Source organism: Propithecus coquereli, unplaced genomic scaffold, assembly GCF_000956105.1.
Source record: "Propithecus coquereli isolate 6110/MARCELLA unplaced genomic scaffold, Pcoq_1.0 Scaffold663, whole genome shotgun sequence".
In the NCBI taxonomy this organism is placed as follows: Eukaryota; Metazoa; Chordata; class Mammalia; order Primates; family Indriidae; genus Propithecus; species Propithecus coquereli.
In genome coordinates, this window is record NW_012152652.1 from 180,268 (window position 1) to 188,842 (window position 8,575).

Genomic DNA, 8,575 nt, shown 5'->3' on the forward strand with positions numbered 1-8,575 from the left:
TAGAACGTATGCTTACTTCTGGAATTTTCGACTTAATGCTTTCAGACCGCGGGTAACTGAAACCACGAGAAGCAAAACCATAGACAAAGGACTTCCGGCAGTTGCAGCCGAGACCGCATGGCCCCAAATGCCTTAAATATTTACTATCTAGCTCTTCACAGAAAGTTTGCCAATCCTGGTTCTAGAGGAGCAGAACGGAAGATACCAAGTTTCTTAGCTCACCGGTTCCTAAAGTTGCCTTTCCAGACGATTCGGCGCGAATCAGTATTTTCCACTCCGCGCCACAGGGGAGGGCCAACTGGAAAGTCCTTGTTTCCACCTCCGGGAGAGATTTGTCCCCAGCTCAGCAGCGCTACTTCCTGCGTGCATGCGAGTCCGGGTTTGCTCTCCAAAGCCCTTTCTGAGGCTGGAGCAGAAGATCCCACGCCTTTTAAGCCCGTTACAACTCAGTCTTTTTCCAGTCACGTGTCTGAGCCGGTTTATCCTGATTGGATTTTCAGCTGATGTCCCCCGTCATTGCTAAAACCTTTCATCCAATTGCTATTCAGAGGAAAGAATGAGGGCCTGGCTCTAGGGACAGGGCCAGGAGCTGCCTTCCAGGTTGGTTCAGCTGGTGGTGGGCGTCCTCCCTTCCCACTCTGTGGTTCAGATTCCACCACGTTCCCTGCTGGGTACCTGGGCCCCCGAGCTATTAGGGGTCAGCAGAGGTGGGGGTGTGGGGGGGGTCCACATAGCTGTGCCAACCGAGCTCAAGCAGAAGTGAGGGAGTTGAAAGGGCAGATGTCTTCCCAGATGCGGGGACGTGCTCACAGATCACTCCAGCTGCGGAGAACTAAAACCTGCCCTTGTCCAGGGTGCACCAGGGTCTGGCACTTGAGGACTCAGCTCCCAGGGGATTTCTGGGTGCCTAAGCAGGGTCCTCACTGTGGGTCTTCACCAGCTGTCTCTAGGCAGCAGCCCACTCCCTCTTAATCCCTCTCCAGGGCCCTAGGTCATATCCTTGTTCCCTCCCACTCACTCCCCTCCCCCCTCCTCAACCTCCGTCATTAGTCAGCAGCCCCTCCCTAGAAGCCTCTAGATAGAATCTCAGGCCTTCCCTCCACCGCCCTTACTGCCTTGCAGTATAGATCCTGGGGAAAGAGAGAGCTTCCAGAGTCCCTTGACAGGCAAGAAACATTGGTATTTCCACTCATTCCGGTGCAAGCAAGGCAAAAATTAAAACAAAAATCCAGTTTTCAAATTAAAATGTTCTAAAATACCATATCCTGATGTAACTTTAAAAATGCCTAGCTGGTCCAAAGGTAGTGAGTTATCTCACTTGATTGCTCACAGTCAGTTACAGATTGCACTACTTCTACTCTTCCCCCTTCTCACTGCTGCACTTGACTTGTCAAAAAAATTAAAACATTAAAATTAAGAAAAGAAAAAATGCCTTTCTTCCTTCTACTGTTAGTTCTAGGGAAAAAAAATTGTTTTAATGCCTGTCATGGCCTCGGTGTTTGCTTACACCTGTAATCCTGCACTTCTGGGAGGCTGAGGAGGAAGGATCACTTGAGGCCAGGAGTTCAAGACCAGCCTGGGCAAGCAGCATAGCAAGACCCTGGTCTCTACAAAAAATAAAAAAGTTAGCCCAATGTGGTGGTGAGCACCTGTAGCCCCAACTACTAGCGCGGCTGAAGCAAGATCGCTTGAGCCCAGGAGTTAGAGGCTACAGTGAGCTGTGCTCCAGCTGGACAACAGAGCAACACTTTGTCTCTGGAAAAAGAAAAAAAAAAAGCCCTGAGGAGTGAAACCCAGGGTCTTTAATCTTGCCTGGGGCTGGGGAAATGCTGCCTGATGGTGTTGCAGGTAACCAAGGGCGTTCCCTGCAAGAAAGCAGGATGAGGTCTGCGTGGTGGCTCAGGCCTGTAATCCTAGCACTTTGGGAGGCCGAGGCGGGTGGATCATTTGAGCTCAGGAGTTTGAGACCAGCCTGAGCCCCCGTCTCTACTAAAAATAGAAAGAAATTAAAAAATTAGCCAGGCGTGGTGGCACATGCCTGTAGTCCCAGCTACTCGGGAGGCTGAGGCAGGAGGATCGCTTGAGCCCAGGAGTCTGAGGTTGCTGTGAGCTAGGCTGATGCCACGGCACTCTAGCCCGGGCAACAGAGTGAGACTCTGTCTCAAAAAAAAAAGCAGGATGAGATGAAGTTAGACAGTGGAGAGTCCTTGCAGTGACTGCAGGCCTAAGCTATCTGACCACAAAGTTTCCAAACCCTCAGGGTCTCCTGTTACTTTGCCCTTTGCCACTGTGTTCCAGCCACACTGTCCTCTTTTTGCACCTTTGCAAGGACCTTTGCACAGGTTCCTTATTTCTGGAATATTTTTCACCCATACAACCTCTTGGCTTTTTTCCTCACGTCCTCCAAGTCTTTGTGGCAAAGCTGCTTCTCAATAAAGATCACATTATTTAAAACGGCCACTTTCCCCCACCTAGAATCCCCTGTCCTCTATAAAAAATAAAAATAAAAATAAAAATAAAAAAGGGCCAGGCTTGGTAGCTCACGCCTGTAATCCTAGCACTCTGGGAGGCTGAGGTGGGAGGATCACTTGAGGTCAGGAGTTCGAGACCAGCCTGAGCAAAAGCGAGACTCCGTCTCTATAAACAATAAATAAAAAAATAAGTAAAATAAAAAATTAAAAAATAGAATTCCCTGTCCTCCTTGCCCTGCTATGTATTTTTTATGTTTCTTCACAGTTTTCATTCTGTTCTCACAAAGTAGGTCATTACTAGTTTGTTATGTTTATTGCCTGCCTTTCCTGATGGAATTTAAATTCTGTGAAGAGAGCAAATTTTTTTCTGCACTGTTCACTGTTACCTGTCAAGAACCTGCAACATAGCAGCCATTAATCAAGAATGTCAGCCAGGTGTGGTGACACACACCTGTAGTCCCAGCTACTCGGAAGGCTGAGGCTGGAGGATCGCTTGAGCCCAGGAGTTTGAGGCTGCAGTACACTATGATTATGCCACACTGTATTCCAGCCTGGGTGACACAGCAAGACCCGGTCTCAAAAAAACAAAAACAAAACAAAAAAGAATATTGGTTGAATAAATGGAATGTATGTGGATGAATCCGGATTTAGAAACAGATCCAGCAAAGGACTGTAACCAGGATGGTGGGGTGGAAGTGTTCAAACTGGGAAACCAACCAGATCCCTCTGTTATTTGCAATTCACCCAGATGTGTGGTGTGAGTCCCAGGAACTTGGAACTCCAGGGCAGGGAGGCCTCCCGACTGACAGCGCCTCCATTGTCACCGTCACTGGGGTCCAAAGGTGGGAGGAGGACTGGATAGTCTGGGACCAACCCCCAAAGCCCCTCACTGGGCTGTTCCTCAGGCAGCAAACAGGTTTGTCTCTTCTCCAGCATGATAACCACTCCTTCCTTCCTTCCAGAAGCAGAATCCTGGTGGGAAGATTCCAGAACACATGGGCTGTGGTCAGGAGCTGGCTCAGGTATAAAGCGGGTCCTTCCACTGAGACAGAGGCTTGTGGAACCGACGCTTTGGCATCATCTTCCTTCCTTTATCTCAGCTGTAAAAGTCCAAAACTTAGACCCCATTTAGCTCTACTAACCAAGCCATTCTCACCAACTAATTTAGTAATGTTAAAATCACGTGGTCTTCCAGTTTCATTGCTTATCGTTAAACAAAATAATAATTTTTTAAAAAATCACATGCTCTGAATATAAGTTTGTTACAGGAGACATACCTTTTCTAGTACATAAAATATCTATGTTCTCTTACAAAATTTATCCTTTTCCGGCACAGGGTACCATGCGGACTAAATTACTTATAATGCCTGTAAAGGTCACAAAATGTGGTGAAACATCCTCATTTTTGAATCTCTGTCAGAGAGATTCTCCATCAGTCTCTTTGGAGGTACCTCTGATTTTGGGAAGCTCCCTCTGGGCTTCTACAGGACTCTTTCAGACCAGCCCCACTTTCCAAACAAATAATTCTAGCGATTAAAGTTTGCCACAATCATTATGTGTTTCTCAAGTGATTGAAAGCTTGAATTACTTATTCATTTAAGGGGACAGAATAGGAAATGGATTGAGGGTCAGGAATGGGTGCAGGTCAGTGATAGAATGTCACTTGCACCACTTTGCTGTGTTTACGAAACAGAGAGCTGAAAGTTAAATTCGCAGCATGTGAGGAGAGGTGCTCAGTCAAACGGACTCACAACTGGAATTGCCGATTGTGAGACAGTTCCATCAAAGGAGAAAGAAAGCAGAGAAGAAAGATGAATAAAGGAGAATCTTCCAGCCAGAAGAAAGGCCCAGAGGCACAGACATTTCTTGGCCTGTAAGAGGAAGAGCAGGGAGACAAGTGTGGCTCCAGCTAAAGAGGAGAGGGCAAGATGAGGTCAGTGACATGGGGAGGGGACGTGGTAGATAAGATCTCGTCGGTCACAGTAAAGGTTTTAGGATTTATGCTGAATGAGATGAGAGGTCACAGGAATTTTTTTTAACAAAGAAGTGATATAAATGTGGTTTATATTTTAGTTTGCATCAAATTTGGAAAATCTTCTGCCATTGTATCTTCAATTTTGTTTTTCTATTACCTTCTCTTTTATGGACTGTTTGTACTGTTTCCCCCCCACCCCAATCTTCCCAAGCCCCCCGCTGCAACCACTACAAATTCTTGTGTTGAAACTCTAACCCCCAGTGTGGCTATATTTCAAGACAGGGCCTTTAGAAGATAATTAAAGTTAAATGAAGTCATAGGGTGGGGCCCTAATCTCACAGGATTAGTGTCTTTACAAGAAGTGACACCAGGAGCTGACTCTGTGCACGGAGGAAAGGCCACATGAGGACTTCCAGAGAAGGCAGCCTTCTGAAAGTTGGGAAGACTTTCACCAGCAACTGAATCAGCTGGAGCCTTGATCTTGGACTTCCAGCCTCCAGAACTGTGAGGAGATAAATTTCTGTTGTTTAAGCCACCTAGTCTACGGCATTTTGTTGTGGCAGCATAAGTCAAGTGGACTAATACTCCCTCTCTCGCCTCTCCTCTCCCTTGGAGGCTCCAATCATATGTATTATTGAGCTTCTAGAAGTTGTCCCATAGTTCACTGATGCTCTATTCACTTTCCTTTTTCAGTCTTTTTTTGTTTGTTTGTTTTTTTCCTGTTTTGGAGAGTTTCTATGCTGTCTCCCAGTTCAATAATCTTTTCCTCTATGATGTTTAATCCTTTGTTAATCTCATCCAGTGTATCCCTCATCTCAAACGTTGTAGTTTTCGTCTGTAGGAGTTCAATTCGAGACTTTTTTACATCTTCCATGTCTCTGCTTAACATTTTCATTCTGTCTTCTTACTTTAACATGTGGGATATTGTTATAATGCCTGTTTCAATCTCCTTGTCTACTAATTCTGTCATCTGTGACATCATCTGGGCCTGTTTCAACTGATCCATTTTTCTCCCCATTATGGATTGCATTCTTCTGCTTCTTTGCCAGTCTGATAATTTTTGATTAGATGCCAGATATTGTGCATTTTTACCTTATTGGATTTGGATATTTTTGTATTTCTTTCTTTTTTTCTTTTTTTTTTCTTTTTTTGGGGGGCGGTTAAAAGTCATCCAAAGTATTTCTTTAAATATACTTGAGCTTTCTTCTGGGATGAAGTTTCATTACTTCTAATCCATTTAATTCTTTAAGGCTTACTTTTAAACTTAGTTAGGTGAGATCAGATAAACCTCAGTCTAGAGCTAATTTTTCCCCACTGCCAAGGCAATACCTTTCTGGGAATCCGTGGTGTGTTGGCCTGCAATATCTCCTTCAACTTGGCATGGCAAGCTCTCTTAAGGAATGAAAAGAAATGTACAAAAAGGACTAAATGAGCAGGGGAACTCTTTGCAGCACACCAGCAGTGCTAAATACACAGCCCATCTTGGCTCTTCAAGCTCCGCTGTGTCTTAGCAATTTCTTCACGCAGGAGAACCAGAATGTGGAAAGCAGCAGCTTCAAGGAGGAAGGGTGTCAGTGACTTGGGAGCCCAAGACCAGGCCTTGCTTTGAATTCAAGCTGTTGGAGTGAATGGAAGCTTCATGAAGTAGTCCTTGAAAGGGCATGGACAGGTCAGTTGGCACTTTCAGACTCAGGAACTTCAGGGGTTTGCCTGAAGGAGCTGGGCCAGTTCTTAAAGTCCATGTAGAAAAGTAGGTAAAGATGCCTGCGGGTGACACTTTGGCTAATCCTCTGCTTTATGAATGTCCATTTTCAAATTCTAACATTCCTCCAACATTTCTGGAGTGGCATTTTTCTGTAAAGAAGAGCTATCCCTTTTTCCTCTTTATCAGTATGCATCTATTTGAGTATCGGTATAGCAAAAGGAAGATTTTTAAATTTAAAAATATTATAAACAGATACTTGCGTTATTTTTTGATGCTTCAAATGCCCTAGAAAGCCCCTTTAACATGACCCCTATATCCCTATTTTTTTTTTTTTTTTTGAGAGTCATGGTCATTCATTTATTTCACATCCCATTCTCATTGCCTTAGGCTGGGGGAGGAAGGAGACAGGCACCAGTGCCTACAATCATACTGTTCTGGTATTCTTCAGACAGAATCAGGATCGAGATTCTAATTATTTTTAAGTTCAGGATCTGGCTCAGAGTCCAAAGAAGGGCCGCTTGGGGCTGGGGACTGCTGGAAGTATGGCAGGAAACACATGGAGCTAACTATGGAGGGTTCATGTTCCAGTACTACCACCTGGATGCCTGAGGGTCCTTCATGTAGATCAGGGGTGGGGAGTCCAACAGCAGCTCCTCAAAGCAAATGGGATACGGCAGACCCGGGGCTGGTACTCAGGAGATGGAAGGGTGATCACATCTACACAGAGAGAAACTGAACAACTTTGTCCTTCCATCTGTATCCCAGAATCCCACATAGGGCCTCTCCCTAAGGATAAGGCAGCGTGGGCTAGTTGGCCTCTGCTTGTCCTCATGAGCAGTCCAGTAGGAGTCTTGCAAACTTGTCACCATCTGGAGACGTGGCTGCCATTTCTTGGTGATCCTCTGCTTGAGACACTGGACAATTGCTTTAGACCATTCCTGATCCTCCTCAAGTCTTCACATTCAAAAAATTCCTGTTCTGCCAGGCACAGTGGCTCTCGCCTAAAATTCCAGCAGATGCCAGAGGCCAGAGTGGGAGGATTGCTTGAGCCAAGGAGTTGGAGGCTGCAGTGAGCTGTGATGTCACCACTGTACTCCAGCCTGGGTGACAGAATGTGACTCCATCTTGAAAGAGAGAGAGAGAGGGAGAAAGAGAGAGAGAGAGAGGGAAGGAAGGAAGGAAGGAAGGAAGGGGCAGGGAGGGAGGAAGGAAGAAAGAAAGAAAGAAAAAGTTAGTTCCCATTGTTTGATGAAACTTTGGATCTCTTAGTCACTCCAAGTTTTAATTTACTGGTCTGAAGGTTTTTCTGATACCCTGGTTTCATTTTCCTCCTTTACTTCTTGGGGGTTTCTAGTAATTTCAGACTGAAATCTCCCTTTCTTCAATTTTATTCCTGAGATTCTTTTCATTGCAGCCACAGGGCCTAACCCAGGGTCCTCAGAGAACTAGCACTTACTCTGCCCTAATGGAATCCAAAAGAGTCAGAAGGTGCCAAAGTGTGGAAATGTGTTTGTTCCTCTCTGCTTCAGGCAGTCTCTCTCCCCACATCCTTTTATTTTGCATTTTATTTTTGTTTTTGTAGAGACAGGGATCTCACTATGTTGCCCAGTCTCCAACTCCTGGCCTCAAACGATCCTCCTGCCTTGGCCTCCCAAAGTGCTAGAATTACAGGCGTGAGTCATCGTGCCTGATCTCCCATGTCCTTTTGACATGCCCTATTTATTTTATTCTAACATGCTTTCTGGCACATGATGTCCTAGTACATCTTATACCTTCCTTGCTCCAGAACTGGAATTGGCCATGTCTCCAAGGAGCTCTGGTTCTTTTTAGTAGGAGATAAGGTATTTAAAATCCAAGATCTTTCAGTCTGTTCCTGGATCTAAGGGAAAAAAAAATCCAAGAGCTGTTACTTTCAAAATTCTAATGACTTTTAAATCACAAAAGACTCCAAATAGCCAAAGCAATGATTTTTTAGTTTTTCTAAATTTTTTATTTTAAAAATTGCTAATCTTCTCTGTATTGTTCCAATTTTAGTTGAGCATGCCAAAGCAATCTCTCTCTCTCTCTCTCTCTCTTTTTTTTTTTTTTTCAGAGTCTGGCTCTGTCACCTGGGCTAGAGTGCCGTGGCGTCAGCGTAGCTCACAGCAACATTAAACTCCTGGACACAAACGATTCTCTTGCCTCAGCCTCCTGAGTAGCTGGGACTACAGGTGCACACCACCATGCCCAGCTAATTTTTCCATTTTTAGTAGAGACAGGGTCTCGCTCTTGCTCAGACTGGTCACGAAATCCTGACCTCAAGGGAACCTCCCACCCAGAGTACTAGGATTACAGATGTGAGCCACTGTGCCCAGCCTACCAAAGCAATCTTGATCAAAAAGAACAAATCTTTCCTGGAGGCTTGGGCACAAGGGAAAAAAAAAA